Raw genomic sequence first — 20,469 nt, 5'->3', positions numbered from 1 at the left:
TAGTGGCCTGAAAGAGTTAATTCAGTCCCTATAGCCCTCCGTCCCAAGAGGTGCCTTATTTACTCTGAGGGAATCTGACTGTTTCCATGAACATACATTGTGACCTGATACATACCATGGAAAGAATGTGAGAATGTTGGGTTGAGATTGTGTGTGTGTGTGTGTGTGTGTGTGTGTGTGTGTGTGTGTGTGTGTGTGTGTGTGTTTGAGCTTATGTCTATCTTAACTCTGAACCTATAAAGCCTTCAGAGAACAAACCTCAAATAATTTTTCAGTGAGTGATGATGGCCCAGAGATGGGTGGGGGTAGGGAGAGTGGAAAGGGAAAGGAGGCAAAAGGTTTGTTAGCGGAGAAAATATTTTTCAGTCAATGAGAGCTACTTTTAGATAGCCTGCAAAATCTTGGGCAAGGGGCCAGCATTTCACACCAAGGCAGAGCTGGCAAGCGGCCAGCCTCAGGCTGGTTTCACTTTGGGTGCCAACACTGTGTGTGTGCAATTCTGATAGGATTCATCCCTCCCTCCTGCACGTCCCTTTGCAGCTGGGGCAGCCTTCACTTCCCCTGTAAATAGAAAGGCGTATTCAGGAGAGTGGTGAGGTTTGGCAGGGAGAGCTGGGGGGGGTCGGGTATGGCTGTCATACCTTGGTGACTACAGTCATACATCCTCTTTTGCCCTCTGCACCAGCAGAGTCAGAGTTCTTGGCTCCCAGGCGGCTCTGGGAGACCCTACTCCTGATGTCTCATGAATTTGGATCCTGCCTCAAATGTAACTGTAAGCAGAGATGATCTCACGTTGTTGTGGAGAGCACTGGAATTGGAGTCGTGATCTGGGCTAGAATCCACTTCTGCTACTTCCTGTATGTATGACCTTGGCCCTACTTCTATGAACCTCCTCATTTATAAAATGAAAAAGGTTTATAGTTGACTCCAGAAGTTCCTTCGGGTTCTAGATCCTCTGATCTGATTCAGAGAGGGGGCGTCTGATGGGATGGAAGGAGAAGGCAGTCGGGAAGATGAGAGCCCTGCCCCCTTGACTATAGAGAATAGCAGCTGGGAGGGGGAGGTAACTATGGAAGATCAAATGACTGCCTTACAGCTCCTTTGTGGATTGACAGGGGAAGACTTGCAGACAGCTCTTAATTCTCTGGATCAGAGAACTCCTTGTCCCCCCCATTCCCTGACCAATGACCACTCTCCCTTCTTCCCTCCCTCCCTCCCCAGGATGGTTCTGAAAACAACCAACAGGTGATTTGACTTTTCTTCAGCATGCTTTTATAATCGTGTCCTTTTTCTCTCCCTCAAATGGGAATCTAATCTGCAATGCAATGATCTGCCCCCCTCTACAACTCCTATCAAAAAAAAAAAAGAAAAAAAGAGTAGGGATTTAGAAAAGACAGATTATGATCCATGAGGGGTGGATGGGAGGGGGAAGTTACATGGATTTAACTTGTGGGAGAAATATTCAGCTCATCTCTAAGAGAGAAAGCCACTTTGTTGGCTCCACTCCCTTCTGTTACTCAGTTCAACAGTATCCCACAGAATGGCTTTGGCAGCACGTTGGGCATGCTAAGTGGCTAGCCAGTAAACAACAGAAAGCTTAACATTATTGGTGACTGGTCCCAGAGTCCATCAGTGTTTGCCTCACTGTTTTGAAGTGATACTGGTATTCCCAGGTGAAATAAGGGGATGGGGGACAAAAGAGGTTGGAAGGAGTCAGAAAAGGGATATAAAGTGTCACCAACCATGTTTAGTTAACTATGTGCTTCTCCCTTATTTATGACTGCTTCAAATTAGGTAGTTCAAAATGAAGGAATTAAAACAGCAACAACTTCCTTCAGATTTGGTCAACACCAAATATGCTTGTGCCTAGAATGTCAGATTCCAGAGCATTTTTAGGTGAATATGAGGATGGATAACTTGAACACAGGTCAGCTCCAGAGCAGTGGACAAACTCACAAATTGGTCATTCCAACCCTGAGTTGCAAACATAACAAGTAGCAGAACTCAGTGGACAATGCATCAAAATTTGAAGTCCGAACACCCGCATTCACATCTTAGTTCCACGACCTGCTTGCATTTTGGGAAAGACCCTTAACTGCTCTAGGCATCAGGAACTCATTTGTGAAATGAGGGAATGGAGGTAGCTGACTTCCAAGCTTCTTTCCAGCTCTAAATCTGCTAGCCAACATTGTTGCACCATTCTAGGGAGTGTTTCTAAATCCATTATCTCACACAATAATAATATCTGATGTTTTGGTGGTGCTTTAAAGTATTGAAAGGCACTTTATAGACATGTTCTTACTTTTAAGTCCACAAAAATTTTGTGATGGTAACTGCTACAGGCATCATTGTACCCATTTTGAGGATGAGGATGTTGAAGCTCAGAAAAGTCAAGAAATTTGCTCATGGTCACATAATACGTAAGCATCAATGTCAGGACTTGAAGCGGTCAGAAGCTCTGGGCATGTACAAATTAACTCCTAAGCCAGCTTCAGATGGAGGAGGAGACACCATAAGGGAGAGTTAGGTATTTGAAGTCCTGGATGTTCAGCTCTCTGCTTCTGATCTGCCCTACCCTGTTCAGATTGTGAACTTGGATTGGTATCTAGACTCTTCTGACAGCACATTTCTCTCTTTTTTTGTACAATTAAGCAATAGCCAATCAATCAGTTATAATATTAAAGCAAAAGACAATTCCTGCCCTCAAGAAGCTTACAATGGATTTGGGGAGACAACATACAAATAAATATATATAAAGCAAGCTTTATACAGGATAAATAGGAGATCATTAACAAAGAGAAGGCATTAAAATTAAGAGGGGTTCCAAAGACTTCCTGTGGAAGGTTGGGCTTTGGTTGGAATTTAAAGGAAGCCAGGGAGGTCAGTAGGTAGAGTAAAGGAAGGAGAGAACTCTAAGCATTGAAGACAGTCAGGAAAAATGCCCAGAATTGAGTTCATGGAACCACTAGGAGACTAGTGTCAGTAGATGAAAGAGAACATGTTAAGGAGTAAGGTGCAAGAAGACAGGAAAAGGATGAGGGAGCTAGGGAATGAGGTCTTTGAATGGACAAACAGAGTATTTTGTATTTGATCCTGAAAGCAAAGTTGAGTTAGAGGCATGGCATCATCAGAGCTATTTTTTTAGAAAAAATCACTTTAGTGGCTGAATAGAAGATGGAATGGAGGGGGGTGGGGTAGAGAGAGAGTCCTTCCATATATCCATCAAATAATGACTACTACATTGTGCTCCAGATTTGTATCTGGTTGGGCCATTTCTGAGGTGGGGGGCCCTAATGTATATGGGATTTTTTTTTGGGGGTGGGAGAGGAATGATTAACTAGTAAATCTAGATCATTCACTTTAGCTCTTCTTCTATCTCAAACTGAAGTGAATCATCTTTGGCTCAGGATGCTGACTGTCAAGATAGCTGTGGGAAGGAGAGGTGAGGTGTGCCCATGGGAAAGCAACAAAATCAAGAAATATGATGAATAAGTTCCTGGTCCCACATGCTCCTTGGTTTCTTCCCAGCAGCTAACTCTCCTGGTGTGGGCATCAAGGTTATTTTCCTAGAAAAAAGGAATCACAATAACATCCTTGTTCCCTGTGATCCATTATTACTCCATGAATAGCAGAGTAAACAATGAGAAGACCTTGGAGTGAGGTCAACCTGGGTTCAAGTCCTGTCTCTGACAAATGGTGGCTATGTGAAAATGGGCAAGTCACTTAACCTGTGTCCCCCAGGCCACCCTGTGAGGTTAAGTTCTCTAGAATCTTCATTAGTAGAAACAACTTGTTTACTAGGATTTTCCTTATTGTGATGAATCACAGGCCTAGATAATGATAATGGAACTGTATACACATTGATTAAAAATTTTTGATTTAGTTGATCAAACAAATGGCCAGTCTTTGGTTAGTGACCAGATAATGGTCAATAAGTCAAAACAAATAGTAAATATCAGCAGAATGAAGAGAGGAACTAATCTTGGAAGAGTATATTAGAGTTTAAAAAAATAAGAAATAAGCATTGTAGAATGAGACTTTTTTTAAAGACAAATGAAAGAATTTATTGTTTAATCATGCCTATTTGTTACAAGAGTTTTCTTCTTTTTTCTTTTTCAATGGGATATGAGGAAGAGAGAAAATAGATTTTTTTTGTTACTTTAAAAATTAAACTAACAAGGGAAAGAAATACGAATTTAGAATATCATGTAGCATGTATAATCTATATCAGATTTCTTGTTGTCTTGGAGAAAGGGGAGGGAAAGGAAAGAGGGAGAAAAATTTAGAACTTCAAATCTTACAAAATGAATATTGAAAACTATATTTATATGTAATTGAAAAATAAAATACTATAAAAAGAATATCATACAGTAACTGGGGCAGAATGAAAAAAAAATAGATATAGCCCCAATAGTGAAAACATTAACAATATTCCCAAAGAGAAAATGTATTGAATGAATATAGGTTTCTGCTAATAGGACTGGAATTGAAGAATTTCTTTTCTTGAGACTTTGACATTGGAATCTGTGTCCTGATTCTACCTTTCCTCCATAATGATATAACAGAATGTTCTTTTTGATAATGAAGGATATAGACTAACAACATCAGAATATCACACATTTAGTTATAACACAGTTAATGAGGTGCAAAACTTTGTACCACAGTGAAAGACTTTCAAGGTACAAACTAGTTATGGATAGACAAATCATAAGTATACAACATAGAGAATCCAGGCAGGGACATCAGGAAAGTTGTCCTGTGGAAGGTAGCACTGGGGTTGAGCCTTCAAAATGACAGAAATAAGGAAGGAGAGCATATTTAGGTCTTTGTGCAAAGGCAGAAAAGATGGGGTGCAACTGGCAGAGAGTAATAAGCTGATAGGAAGGAAAGGAAGACTGGAGATTGACTGTCAAGGATTTTCCTTCCTGGAAAGGAAGACTGGAGATGACTGGAAGATTTTTAACCAAAGAGGAGTTTACAGGACTCTTGAAAGCCTTCTTAAAGCAAAAGAATGACATGGTCAAAACCTGTGCTTCAGGAATATCAAATTGGCAATTCTGTGATAATCTAGAGCTGGCAGAGACCTTAGGCATCATCTTGTCCAATTCTGTCATTTTATTAGACTCCACAGATTGGAGAAGGGCCTCACCAAAAGATACATGAAAAAGTATATACATCTGGGGACAAGGTGAAGACAGAAGACTTGAGACCCACAACCTGCTCTAGATGGGTTATTTTCTTGTGCATTCCACCCCCACCCCATTTCTATCCCTCTCTTTTGTGTCTAGAGATCCTTAGACACTGAGTTCATCTAGTTTCACATTCTTAATCTTTGTTGATGCAGCTTCTTTTGGGACACTGTATATTGTAGTAGAAAGAGTTCTCGATCTTTTTGTTATATGGCAAGGTTTGATTCTAGATCTGCTGCTTTCCTCCCTGTGTGACTCCATGAAAGTAATAACCACTCTGAACTTGTTTCTTTAAATATAAAATAGGGGAGCTGGATGGGATCATCCTTTTATCCTTTCTGCTTTAAATCTATTATACTATGATCTTGTCTTTGTGGGAGATGAAGAGGGGAAATTTTATTCCTGGGGTAGGAGCTCTTGGTACATGAACATACTTTGTTGACTGTCATGAAGTTTTTCTTCTCAACAAGTTTGATCAGGAGACAGGGTCCTTAAAGACTGGATAAAGACTCATCTAAGTGGAAAAAGAGAGACTGGGAATTATGTCCTCAAGAGAAGGTACACTTCTGTTTTTAGATCAAGGGTCAATTGAAGAAACATTGGACTTGTCTGTGAAAATTAGCTTTAATATGGAACTTGGGAGGAAAAGGTTGAGTAGAAAATGCTGGGAAAACTTGAACTAAACAAAAGTTAGAGAACAACAATACTGTGTAGAATTTTTCCATGATAGACAACATGGATGGGAGTTCCCATTCAGAATTCTCAAACTTAACCCCTTCAAAACATCCCTTGGAACTCAGAGCATTTCAGGGATTGATTATATTATTACCAGATGCATCAGAACTCTTGAATGAAATTGTAATTGGTCTTATACCTCCATTCCAGCTGAAAAGTCATATTTCCCGTATTGATTATACATCCACAAAACTGAGAAATATGAAGACAGAAGAACAATGGAACAGAAATGATAAAGGACACAGCCAGGCAGAAATTTGAAGAGGGAGGATTGAAAACCAAGGAATCCCTCCTTACCTGCCCTTAATGCAACCCCATTGATACCTTACTGATGAATAAGCTATATAGAGGCTACTTCATCAGCCAGAGTCTACTATAACCCAGGTGATGAGCAGCCATGACTAAAAACATTTGTAGGAGGTTCCTGCATAGAAATGTTCTTCATTAAACTCCATAGTTCCTTCTCTGGATATGGATGGTAGTTTCCATCACAAGTCTTGTAAAATTGTCTTTTAAAATTGTACTGCCGAAATGAACGAGTCCATCATGGTTGATCATCATCCTATGTTGTTGTGAGTATGTTTAAGTGCTTCACTCAGAATCAATTCATGCAAATCTTTCCAGGCTTTTCTGAAATCTAGCAAGTCAATAATTATTAAAGAACAATGGTTTAAGACTGAAAACACCTCAAAGAACCCACCTACATAGAAAACTATGCTATTGAATGCTGACTCGGGTTCCCACTTTTCTCTCCTGACTAAACATTGATCCTTCCTGAGACTGAGTGGAAAAGTCGGTGAAGAACACTTGCTAACTAGGAATTAACTAGAAGAGACCAGGCCTGCCTGTAGAATGATCAAGGGTTGTCTGGGTCTGGAAAGAATCTCAAGCATATTGCCTATGTGGAAATTGTTTTATTGTATTTGCTTATTATTTTTCTCTAGTTATGAAAAAAAGTATTCTATAAAGGTTAAACCTGGCTCATGTGATCAACTTCATTATGTCCTGCTCATTTGAATAGGGTTCATTGGAACACAGAAGCATTTTCCTGGTGAATGGGGACTGAACCAAGAGACTCACTAAGTAAATACATGCAGAGATCACCTCTAGACTAATACTGCCATCCACAAAGGGGTAGGAATGGAGAATAGAGGTATCTAGCTTTTTGAGAACCAAAAATGTGTTTGGCATTTTACTTAAGTCTTTACTCTGTGATTGTCAGATGGAATACAGAACCTCCAGAGGTGAGTGTTTCTATTAATTACTAGGGTCCAGGTGCATGACTAACACTGGTGGGTATAAAAAAAGTAATTTTGCTATTTGATATGTTTTGTTTTGCTTTGGGGTGTGAATGTGAGAAAGGGCAACATTTTTTTAATCATTCTTAATGTCTGATAAGCTTATCCAGTTTGGAAAAACTAGTAGGTGGGTTCTTTGAGGTGTTTTCAGTCTTAACCACTGTTCTTTAATAATTATTGTCTTGCTAGATTTCAGAAAAGCCTAGAAAGATTTGCATGAATTGATTCTGAGTGAAGCACTTAAACATACTCACAACAACATAGGACGATGATCAACCATGATGGACTCGTTCATTTCGGCAGTACAATTTTAAAAGACAATTTTACAAGATGTGAATGGAAACTATCATCCATATTCAGAGAAGGAACTATGGAGTTTAATAAAGACCAAAGTTTTTTATCTTCAATTTTTAAAAGTTGTCATATATTGTCATTTTTTCCTCTCTAATGTTTTCTTTCTTCAGTTTGGATTTTTTTTTTTTTCTTCAAGGCAATGGGATTAAGTGGTTTGCCCAAGGCCACACGGCTAGGTAATTATTAAGTGTTTGAGGCCAGATTTGAACTCAGGTGCTCCTGACTCCATGGCTGGTGCTCTATCCACTGGGCCACCTAGCTGCCCCTTTCATTTTGGACTTGATTCTTCTCTCACAATATGATCAATATGGGTCTATTGTTTAGCCTGGTTATAAATGTAAAGCCTAAAGCAGATTACTTTCTGTCAGGGAGAGGGAGGAGGGAAGGGATAGAAGGAGAAAAATGGGAAACTCAAAATCTTGTGGGAAAAAAAGATTGGTAAAAACTACATTGTATGCAGTTGGAAAAACAAGTAAATAAAATATTTGATAAAAATAAAAAATAATAATTATTGTCCTGCGGAAGTGTTTAGAACTGCTCTTGTCATTTTTCAGATTATTAAACCAAGACCTGGAGGAAGTAAAAAAGATTTACCTAAATTTACTGAGAGGGTGTGTGTCAGGGAGAGGAGAAATTAAGAGGTTAAGGGACCTGGTCAAGGTCACACTAGAGTGGAGATTCCAACTCAGGTCTCCCTGGTTTCATGGCTGGTACTTTCTCCACTTAACCACACTTTCTAAACTGAGGCAAACATCAAGATTAATTTGCATTTTCTGTGCATATACAAAGTATCCCAATATAGTAGTTTCCTTGTAAAGGAAGGAGTAGGAAAACTGGATTAGCAATCTAATTCATAACCAAGAGTTTATTGTGTATTAGGAGAAATGTGAAAAAAAAAACCACCTCCCACTTTTTTCTTAGTTGACAAGAGATCTCATTGTAGACATCCCTGGAATTATGCCTAACCTAGAAAAGGCCTTTGGAATGTTTAGCTGGATACAAGCTATGGGCCTTATTTTCTCATCTAAATTAATTGTCATTCTTAAAAATCAAATTTCAAGTCTACAAATCAGAAGATATCTTTCTCCCATTTCCTGCTTCTCCTTGTCTATGGAATCTTGCCAGACGTTGTCCCTTTGGAGGGTAGGCTAATGTCTATTTGGTTTAAGATTTAATAGTAATCCAGAGTCGATGTTGAATACACATTATTGATTTAAAGAAGGCAGGAGGAATGCAATTTAAGCTGGATATGCTTTGATAATGTCTCAGTTTCCTGAGGTCTATTTCTGATGCCTTAGGTTCAGAGCCTCATTTTTTTGGGGGGTCATTAGAGGAAGTTTGATTAAGTGAAATCAGGGGAAGCAAGATTCCTGAGTTTTAATTCCCTTAAAGCCATGAACTGACAGTACATCTGAAAAGTTAGGTTTCTCAACTATTCTGTTTCTCATACTATAAAGTTTTCTCAGCTTCTGCCACCTTGGCATTCACTTATTCATTCATTCATTCAGCCGTCGCCTATTAAGTATCTATAATATTCCAAGCGCTGTGCTATGCTAAAATTACAAAGACAAAAATGAAGGTACCTGTCCTCAAGGAATTTATATTCTGTTGGAGGGAAACAAAAATATATTCAGAATAGTAAATTATAGGGTAGGGATAGCCTATTCTACAGGGACAATCCCTATAGAAACTATAGGGAGTAGTTTTGAGACCACAGGGAATAGCCTGTGATTTCATTGGCATAGAGATGAACTAGGTGGCACAGTGGGCCCTGGAATCAGAAAAGTTCAAATCTCTTTAGAGGCACTTGCTGTGTGTCCCTGGGCAAGTCACTTAATTTTATTTGCCTCAGTTTCCTCATTTATAAAATGAGCTGGAGAAGGAAATGCCTAACCACTCCAGTATCTTTGCCAAAAAGACCTCCCCCAAGACCAATGGGATTATGAATAGTGGGATATAACTGAAAAAGGCCTTAAAAAACCCTAAAAAACCCCTTGAATATAGGGAAATATATTTTACCCTGGTATAAAATACCCTGGTAAAGAAATTTCTTCTACCAATACAGGTTGGCATTTTTTCTAGGTACCTTTTTATTTGGTTATTATTATCTCTGTTTATCCTAGACTGAAACTCCCTTTCCTGGCCATGAATACATCATGTATGTTGTTTCTATGATTAGAATGTAACTCCTTAAGTATAAGGTCTGACTATTTGCATTTGATTTTCCAGCACTTAATATGGTACTTGGTATAAATCCCTCCCTCCCTTCCTTCCTTCCTTCCTCCCTCCCTCCCTCCCTCCCTCCCTCCCTCCCTCCCTTCCTTCCTTCCTTCCTTCCTTCCTTCCTTCCTTCCCTCCTTCCTTCCTTCCTTCCTTCCTCCCTTCCTCCCTTCCTCCCTTCCTCCCTTCCTTAGTGTGCTCTAGAGAATAGGCAATGGTTAAGATAGCAAGAGTGATAATGCCAAGAGAGCTCTAGAAAACTGTATTTTGTTCTGTTTGAAAAGGATGATTTGTGAGTTAAAAATTCCTTGATCACAATGAACTCATTACAAAAATGATACTTTCCTAATGATATTTTTAAAGGTATTGATTATAGGCATCTTTTAGACATCTAGGCTGGAGTACAGCACATTTTAGGGGGCATTCAGATCGAAGGACCTCCTAAAGTCCTCATTTCTCCAAACCACCTGTTTGCACGAGTTGTTATTAGCAGGGTCCTGCCCCAGGACACAATCAGCCCAACTGAAAGTACTCTGATGATGTGATACTTATTACTCGACATCCTTCTGTAAAGCACTGGGGGTAGAGGGGGGTAGAGGGTGGAGAGGGGGATGTGGGGGTTGGAGTTTCCTGAAAACCAGAGAGAACAGGAATTTGCCCCTGGAATTAGCCTGCCTTTAAACTTAGCCGTATTAATTTATGTAATAAAGCCAGTTGTTCTTCTAATTTGCCTGCAGACTCTTAAATAGTTTGATTGCAAACACAACAGATCCTATCTCCAGCCGTCTTCAGGGCTAGCACAATAGTCTCATTCTCTTCCCTCATCTGCTCAGGAGGAAATTTGGTTTCTTCTCAGTCTGGCTTGGAATTCTTGCCTTGGGTGATAACAAGGAACTATACCATTCCAGCTGGCATTTTGGTTTAGAATAGTTAAGGAGTTAAACTGAAATCTCCACCGCAGCCTCTAATTAGTAGTATTCCAGGACTCTAAGGGGTCTTTGAGGATTAACAATTTGGATTTGCAGGACAGACTTGAAGGAGGGCTGGGGAGTGGGGGGCGGGGTGGAGGGGTGTTCTTTATTTCTCTTCCCTCCCATGGCAGAGAGTAAACCATGGTAAAATTAGGCTGGTTGAAGAAGACATTGGTGGGAAGTACAGGTTTGGGCAGCCCAGCTCCTATCTTCAGGAAGAGTTTGGTTCACCAGGCCCCTTCTCCAGTTGGAAGCCCATGCGCCATGTTGTTCAGTCAGATCTCTTGGATCTCAGTGCCATTATCAACGCTGTGATCTCAAATGCAATGTTATTAATCATCAGGTCTACTTAGTGGTTAATACTATGTCAAGCACGTTCAGATCATTCATTAGTTGTTCCTGCATTCTTACTCCTTGTTAGTAACCAGGTGCTTTCTCAGGAATGCTAATGGAGGAAGTTACGAAATGGGATGGATTTTTATGTGGGGGCCCAGGTCTCAGTTTAAAAAGATCATAGGAAGCAAATGGGCTTAGATGAAGGAAATTCAGTTTATTGTTGTTTATTTTTTGGTTTTTTTGTTTCTTTGTTCCTTCCTTTCTCTCTCTCTCTTTCTCTCTCTCTCTCTCTCTTATTCTCCTCTCTATTTCTCTCTATTTCTCTTTCTCCTTTTCCTCTTTCTATTTCCCTCATCCCTTCCCCCTTCCCTTCCCTTCCCTTCCCTTCCCTTCCCTTCCCTTCCCTTCCCTTCCCTTCCCTTCCCTTCCCTTCCCTTCCCTTCCCTTCCCTTCCCTTCCCTTCCCTTCCCTTCCCTTCCCTTCCCTTCCCTTCCCTTCCCTTCCCTTCCCTTCCCTTCCCTTCCCTCCCCCCTTCCCTTTTCCCCTTTCCTTTCCTTCTTTCCTTTTTTTTCCTTTCTTGACTTTTGTCCTAGTTAGATTGGCTGGCTGACATTTCTGATGAGCTAGTGAAAACCATAAGCATCTGAGGCTATTATTTCCACATACAACCACTCAAAATGGTGGGTCTTTAGGATATTCAAGTTATTTAGCTAGATTCTATTACTATTCGGTGAGGCTTTAGCCAGTAGCTTCCTCTTTCTGAGCCTCAGTTTTCTCATCTTTATAAAAGGAGATAATAACAAGGGGCCTGTTTCTCAGTAACAGGATTGATGCAAGGATCAAGTGGGAGCATGTATGACAGAGCACTTAAATCAAACAGCACCATAGAAATCTAAGGTATTATTATTGGCTGGAGACAATAAAACTTTGAATTGCAATAATTCTAATGTCCCTCCTGGTCATGCCCTGGAATGGGGTCAGGGATAAGACCACCTATCACTTCCAGAGAAGGCTGAAAATTCTCTATCTCTCATCTCACTCCATCTTTTTCTATGTCTTTTTCTTTCTCTCTTTGTGCCTCTTTCTCTTTTATATTTTTCCTCTCTCTAAATGGACAATAAAAAACTATTCATGACAACTATGCATAGTGTAATAAAATTTTAACATTGACCATGTCCAAAAATGTATGCTCATTCTACTTCCTCAAAAAAATTATTTAAGGCAGTGGAGGTTAAGTGACTTGCCCAAGGTGACACAGCTAAGTAATGATTAAATGGCTGAGGTCGGATTTGAACTCAGGTCCTCCTGACTCCAGGGCTGGTGCTCTAGTTACTGCACCACTTTGCTGCCCCTCATTCTACTTCTTAAGTCCATCACCTCTCTGACAAGAGATAGGCAATATGTTTCATTTTCTATTCTTTGGATTTATGATTCCTCACTCATAGATTAGAGTTCTAACATCTCTCAAAGTTATTTTTCTTTATAATAATGTTGTCATGGTAGGAATTGGTATTTATTTCTGGTTATATTTCTCTGTATCAATCCATAGAAAGTTTCCTAGTTTCCCCTGGAACTGTCTATTTTATAATACCTCATAGCACAATCATACTCCATTTTACTCATTTACCACAGTTCATCCATTCCTCAATAGGTGGACACCAACTTAATTTCTAGTTTTTTGCTACCACAAAAATATGTTCTTTTGTGGTCTTTTCTTCCTTTGTTCATTTCTTTGGGGGTATAAGCCTATTTGTGGTATTTGGACTGAGGATTCTGGAGCTGGGAAATGTGGAAAGTCCAAGGCTAAACGATTTCCTGCTAGAGACAGGACCAGAAGCCCCCACCAGACAAAAATAAGAGTTCCCTATTAAAAGGGCCAGAGGCAAGTAGTGGGGTCAGAACTGTGAGCTGGAACCACAGAGGGTCAGGCAGAGATATGATCTGTCAAGAATTTCAGACACTGAGAGAAGAAGGAGGTTGTATGCTCCCAAAGAGTCTGAGACAGTTGGCAGCAGTCAGAGTCTTAAGGGCATTTGTTCTTTTTTGTGCCTGGGCATGAGTCTGGCTCTATCTCGAGCTTCCACTAAATTACCTTTCCCTGGATAGCCTCCCATTACCCTAGTAATATATCACCAGCCACATAGCCTTCTCTAAGGACCCAAAGGTAAACTAAAGGTCTATTTTAGCTCAATTTTGGTAAAAATTTCCAAAGATTACCCTAAAACAAACAAACAAATAAGCAACCTTTGGATTAAGAGTTTGGGTCTAACCAGCAACTCTGAGATCCCCTTCTCTCCATGACCCCGAGGAGCATTTGACTTCCATACTCAAAACAGATAAAATGGGAGACAAAACTGCAGGAAGTAAGACATGAAACCCAGCTAAAGATTAAGAAAAGTTCTGTAATGGCTGTGAGTATAGAACATTTCTACTACAAAGTGAAGCTTAGAGATTCAGGTAAGAAATGTTTACTTTCTATGTAAAAAAGGCAAGATATTGATTTCCCGATCTATTGGAAGACATCCCTAGTGTTGTAGTTCTTTCCCTTTCCAAAGCACTGCATTTCACTATTTGTTTCCATGACTGGAAGCAGAAAAACTAAGGCAAACACATAATTACCCCACAATTCATAATTGTTTTAAGGAATGCCAGTGTTTCTTGTTACCACATAGAGCTGAGAGTCTTAACTTTCATTGTGTACCACGGGTTCCTTTAACAATCTGGGGAAGCCCATTGACCCCTTCTTAGACTATAGTATTGAAATGCATAAAATAAAATATATGGGATTATAAAGGAAACTGATTATACTGAAATACAGGTATCAAAAATATTTTAAAAAGCACAAGTCATGAATTCCAGGTATAACCTTTCATAGAGTATGCAGAATCACTGGGGAGTAACTATTGCTTATCAATCATTTAGCTTCAATACCTGGTTGGGAATGAAGCTATATTTGGTATTTGCTTTTGTTTCTAATTTTTTTTTAGGTTTTTGCAAGGCAAATGGGGTTAAGTGGCTTGCCCAAGGCCACACAGCTAGGTAATTATTAAGTGTCTGAGGCCGTACTTGAACTCAGGTACTCCTGACTCCAGGGCCGGTGCTCTATCCACTGTGCCACTTAGCCACCCCTACTTGGTATTTGTTATACTGTGAAGAGGATGATTTATGATCTATGCTTATCTCTCTAGATTATGATGCCTACATTTCAAAGAACTGCTACCAGGTGCCTAATATAAGGGCTATGGCCCAGTGGTACCAGCAACTGAACTGGTATAAATATAATATACATATGTATATGTATATGTATAGACTTTATATATATATGTATGTATATATATATATATACTTATGTAAGTATAAAGTATATATATATATACTATGTAAGTATAAAGATAATTATGCATGCTTTTTTGGTAAAAATATTTTTTCTATTATGACACCTTTATTGCAGTTGTAAATTGCTGTATTTAAAGGGTGATATACCATTTACCCTAAGATGTAAGCATCCAAATACAAGTAGAGAACTTGTCTAATCTTTAACTATTCTGAAATCTTACTTAAATTAACTAGCTTCTTTTGAGTTTGAATAGTATTAACTTGCCCTAAAGATTTTCTGTCATGTCCACACTTCCATAATCCTTAGAGAACCAAGCAGGTTGGGTTTGGGTTTAATTCTTTTCTTTTTTTGCTTAGGAGAACATGACAGCAGTGACTAGATAGATAGTATGTGGCTGAAAACAAATATGGGAAGCAGAAGTTAGATATTTCAGCAAAGAGGAGAGAATTTCCCAACTACTGGTAGCAGATCAATTCAGGAAGTTTGATATCAGGAGGATAGGGATGTTCTATTCACTTTAAAGTTTGTATCTACAAGTATGGAAGACAATGGAGAGCTGAGGCCATTATTGAAATAATCACTCATGAGGATGAGGTGAATGGCAATACCAAGGAAGAGACTTCTGTCTTACATATGCCCTTCTTCCATTATTAAAATATTTGACTTCAATTTATTTTCTTAATATTGTCAAAAACACAGTAAAGTATTTATTCAGGATTATCCTCTCACTTCTCACCCTCCTGCAAACAAAAACAAAACCCCCAAACCCAAGACAAAGAAATTCAAACTTTAACACAAACCAATCAGAAGCATACCAAGGACCACACAGATATTATAAAGACATGTGTATATTCTTTTAGTCTAGGGTACACTTGGGGATTTTCTCATCAGCACATACATGTGCATGGGCAACACATATGCATTCTCCCCACCCCACCCCCAACACTTCCTTTCAAGGGCGTGCAAAGATCAAATAAAACTAAGTGCTTGAAGAAGTTGAAGATATGGAACATCTGCTTTTGTTTCCCAGGCTTAAAACAATCTGAAGCTTATTTTTTTTAAGTATTAAAGAAAACAAAACAACAACAACAAGAAAAACTGCCTTGTTAAGATAAACATTCAGGAAATTATGAACAAGGAAACCAGCTGGTTACTTTAAACTTTAAGTGGGGATGACTTGGGGGAAGAATTTCAAGAGACCTGGAATTACAAGGAGATGATGAAGTTGATGGAAGCTCATCCAAGACTCTCTTGCTCTGAAAAATTACAGCTCTTTGGTGAGTAGGTTGGATTACTGGCTGGATCTCTGGTTGAATTTCTGTCCCCAGCTCCTACTAAAGTAGTTGGAACGTAGTAAGCACTTAAGAGATATTTGTTGATTGATTTAGGGAATGTTGATAAATTGAAGCCCACCCCCTAAAGGAAATCTAAACTACTTTTCCTTCCTCTTTCTCCTTGTCCCCCAATTATCACTTCTGCTAACTGCTTCAGAAATAAAGAATAAAGAGATTGAGGAATGTGGGAAATGAGTAAATGTTATGTTTAATATCAGCAACAAAAACATTCATTAATTATACATGATGTTTCTAGGTTTTCCACAGAGAGAGTGGTACAATTTCTTTCTTTTTGGAGCTTATTATCTCAGAGAAATACATTTCTAAACAGTATTGGTCTCAGCTTACAGTTTAGCCTAGGACATGGAATTGTGAAAAAGGATAATTCCTCTGTGGCATATTTTCTTTGTAATGTTCTTTCTCTTCATTGTAGAAGTTTCAACTCCTTTAGGGACTTCATGGACAGTCACTTACCCTCTGGCTCATGCAAGAGTTTTTTTTTTCAGATAGTTTAAAAAGAAATTAAAGAGGTAGTTAGAAGAAGTCATGATAGATTTGGAATCAGTAAGACTGAGTTGAGTTCAAATCCAGTCTCATATCCTTATTAGTTGAGTGATGTTGACCATGCCACCTAACCTCTCACTCTCAGCCTCAGTTTCCTCATCTGTAAAATTGGGATGATGATAACTCTACATTTGTAATGAGAATCAAAAGGGGTAACTTATGTAAAGTACTTTGCAAACCTTAGAGGGTTATATGTACATGTAACTGATATTATTTTTAATAATTAGCAGTAGCAGTGTCAAATCTAGGCTAAGGCTAGTATAATTTTCAGGACAACAAGAGAGAATGAGGAAGTAATAGATGGGGTACATCAGAGACAGAACCAAGCTGTGAGTTGGGAGACTTGAATACTCATTATCTTTTTTTTTTTTTTTTGCAAGGCAATGGGGTTAAGTGGCTTGCCCAAGGCCACACAGTTAGGTAATTATTAAGTGTCTGAGGCTGAATTTGAACTCAGGTACTCCTGACTCCAGGGTAGGTGCTCTATCCACTGCGCCACCTAGCCACCCCTCGAATACTCATTATCTTAGAAATTTGTTGCCACTCATTTAATTTCTCTGATCCTTAGTTTCTTGACCTCTAAATTAAGGAGGATAGAGGTCTTTTAAAAAAATGTTTCATCCAATTTTTTGATTTCCAGAATTCTCTCTCTCTCTCCCTTTTAACCCCCTTTTTCTTTCACCCATTGAAAAAGAGAGCAACAAAATTCCTGTAATAAATATGCATAGTCAAGTAAAAAAATCCCTTAACAAGTCATGTTCCACCCTCCAAACATAATTTCTTGCAATCTGCAACCTGAGTCCAACATCTCTCTATCCAGAGAGGGGTTGGGGTTGCTTACATTTCATCATGATTTAAGATTCTTTCCAAATTTGTTAATTTGTGATTCTCTGAAAATCTTGGCAAAAACTACTCTAAAGGGAGATGTGTTGGAGGAATAACAGTCCAATCAACACACTGCCTACTATGAGTCAGATACTCTGCTAAACACTGAGAAAAGCAACCTCTTTCCTCGAAAAAAAAAAAAAAAACCAGCCCCTGCCTTCTAGGAGCTCATAGTATAATAGCAGAGACAACATGCAAATGACTATATACAAACAAAATATAAACAGTACAAACTGGAGATAATCCCAGAGGGAAGACACTAGGGGAATTAGGAAAGGCTTCTTGCAGAAGGGAGGATTATTACCTTGGACTTGAGGAAAGCAGGGAAGCCAGGAGGTGAAATAAGAGGCAGAATGCTGGAGATGGAGTGAAGGGCTGGTGTCACTGTATCACAGAGAATGTGGAGGGGAATAGGGACAAAGAAAGATTGGCCAAGTTATGAAGAGCTTTAAATGACATACAGAAATTTTTTAATTTATTCTGGAAGTTACAGAAAGTCCTAGCATTTATGAATAGAATGGGGTATAGGGAGGTGACATGGTCAGATCTGCATTTTAGGAAGATCAGTTTGATAACTGAATAGAGAATAGAATGGAATGGGGAAAGACTTAGGATAGGCAGACAACCTGTGAGTTATTGTAATAGCAAAGGTGTAAATGTGATGAGGGCTTGCACCAACAGTTTTAGCAATTGAGAAAATTTAGTATTTCAAACCTCTATTCTGGGTAAAAATGCTAATTTCTTTCTCTTATAAGAAATGACATGTTATCTTCCCATATGTTAATTCCAAATGCAGGAAGATTAAATGATTAAATGATTAAGTTTTACCCAGTGCAAGGGAAGAAAAGGGAATATATGCAAGAGATGTTTTCAGTCATTTCAGTTGGGTCTGACTTTTCTTGACCCCATTTGGAATTTTCTTAGCAAAAATACTGGAGTGGTTTGCCAGGTCATTTTACAAATGAGGAAATGGAGGCAAACAGGGTTGACAGGCAAACAGCTAGTAAGTTATCTGAGGCCGCATCTGAACTCACAAAGTTGAGTCTTCTTGACTTCAAGTCTATTCACTACATAACCTGTCTCAGTCAAGAGATGTTACAAAGATAAAACAGAAAGGACTTGTACATTGGATATGGAAGTTCAGAGAAAGAAAGGAGTCTGGGATGACATTTAGGTTTTGAATCTGGATGACTAGGGCTCTTGTAGGAAAGTTAGCAAAAGGATAGAGTGAAAATAATAGGTTCAGTGGATAAATTTGAGTTTAAGTTGTCTACTGTACATCCAGTTTGAGATGTCAAATAGATACTGGAAAAGGGAGGATGGGGGTTCAGACATAAGGCCAGGATGGGAAAATTCTTAGCAAAGAAATGATAACTGAATTTAAAGATGATGAAATCACCAGTGAGAGAGAAAAAGGAGTAGGACATAGACTGATGGGACACCCATAGTTACTTGTTAAAGAGCCTTTGGAGAAAGACTGTAGGTTGTCCGAGAAATAGTCCCCCATACTACTAGCAAGCCCCCCAAATCCAGACTTCATCATTTCTTGCTATTAGAGTGGATATTTTAGAAAATCCTGAGAAGAATCAGCCCAGGATTTTTACCATTTACCATTTACCTTTCTCTTATACTCTTCATTCTGCATTTCCTAGTTCATTTTATGATTACATAGTCTAGCCTAATGCAGAAAACTTATCCTCCATAGTTTTGTGTTTTTGATTTTGCTTTCAGTTAAATATTTTTTTCATGACTGTTCAGGCTAGAGTTGCCTTTAGAAAATGAAACTATCTTCCTGACTTTTCAATAAGATTTGCTGATCTTTAAATGAGGAAGCAGTAAGGACTTTTAGGTACTTGGCTGATGAAAGCAAAAGCCAACTTTTCTTCACCTTTCCTGTTATTCCCTCTTACCAGAGAAATATAGTTCACTGGCCAAGGGACAAGAAGTCTGAATCAATCCTGGATTATAGCCAACCCTATATTATGGGTAGTTATGGGAATGGGGGTCAGGTAGGGTGGAAGATGTAGAGATAAAGCAGACCAGAGCTAATTTACAAATCTTATGTCAGCCAATAGTCTCAAACTCCTCCCCCATGTAACTTTTATTTTAACCAATGGCTGGAAGTCAAATGGTCTCAGCATTTTGTCTACTTTCGTCCCCAGTTTCTCTGGGATTGCTACTCATGAAATCTGCCAGATGAGGAAGAAAGGGAAGACAACTCAGAACATCTAAATACTTGGCTAAGTAGTCCAAGAAGAAGTATGAGGTCATATATTTTTAAAGTTCTGCTGAGGATGCCTCTATGACGCTTATCCAGTATAACCAAACCCAGCCAGTGAGCTTTGATTTCCCCTGGGTCTCTCTAACACTTTGTAAAAGCATTAGATAGCATACATAAATGATTTTTAATTCAGATCAATCATTGGAGATGAAGTAGAAAGAGGGCTGGACTGGAAATTGGGAACTTCTTCCCAGTTATACCGCAAACAAGTTAAATGGGGTAGGCATAGACTAGCAAGTCTCTAGGTCATGTTTTTAAATTACAAATTAATTTAGTTTTGAAAGATATTGTAGAATTTTGTGGTCAGTTCCTGAGATATCTGGAGACATTATGAGGTGCAAAATGAGGGCTAGAGACCATTGGTGTGTAGAGATCCTCTTGTCTCCATTGTCTCTGGGAGCCTAGTTAGGTCTACTTAATTCTCTTCACTTTTCTTTTTCTTCCTTCCCCCTCCACCCCCAAACACACGCTTCTTTTCCTCTTTCCACTGTACTTGGGAGAAACTTTAAGTGTGCAAAATAACAAAGAACTCAGGTTGAACGATGAAATAATTTAATTTAATTTTATTCCCCCTTCTTTTTTAGTAGCAGCAGCTATAAGAGTAGGTGATTGCAGGGGAGGGGAGGGGGGGAAGGGTTGGGTCCTTAACCCTGCTGCCCTGCCCACCTGATTATCCAGGAACCAAAAAAAAAAAATGATTTCCTTGCAATCCATGCCCATTTCCTCTCTGAGTGACTTGTGAATTAGGTTTCCTTAGCTGCCACTGTGTTCCACCCATATTTTCTCAAGTCCACCCTTCCAATTTTTAACGAGTTGTTCATTAACTCTTCCCAGACTAGCATAGTGACACGGAGATTATTTTCCTGGTGACTGACTGGAAGGCCTTACCCAGTTTTTCTTTTCTTTCCTCATGAGGAAAAACCTTGAGTCTTTCCTCTGCTTGCTTCCCTTCAGTTTTCCCCACG

General features: G+C 39.1%; 1 long non-coding RNA gene across 3 annotated transcripts in view; it reads left to right on the top strand.

Annotated features, from left to right (window-relative positions):
- Nucleotides 1-507: 507 nt before the first annotated feature.
- The window catches only part of LOC141488210 (uncharacterized), a 146,411-nt gene continuing 126,449 nt past the window's right edge, over nt 508-20,469 (top strand). For 2 of the 3 annotated variants that reach the window (XR_012468613.1, XR_012468615.1), the window contains exon 1: nt 557-857. This is a non-coding gene — a long non-coding RNA (uncharacterized LOC141488210). Of the gene's footprint in view, nt 858-20,469 lie in introns of all 3 variants that reach the window. The other variant, XR_012468614.1, reaches the window with a different exon arrangement.

Source organism: Macrotis lagotis, chromosome 5 (assembly GCF_037893015.1).
Source record: "Macrotis lagotis isolate mMagLag1 chromosome 5, bilby.v1.9.chrom.fasta, whole genome shotgun sequence".
NCBI classification, from domain to species: Eukaryota; Metazoa; Chordata; class Mammalia; order Peramelemorphia; family Peramelidae; genus Macrotis; species Macrotis lagotis.
Note: the sequence above shows the minus strand (reverse complement) of the source record. Positions and strands in the feature narration are given on the sequence as shown.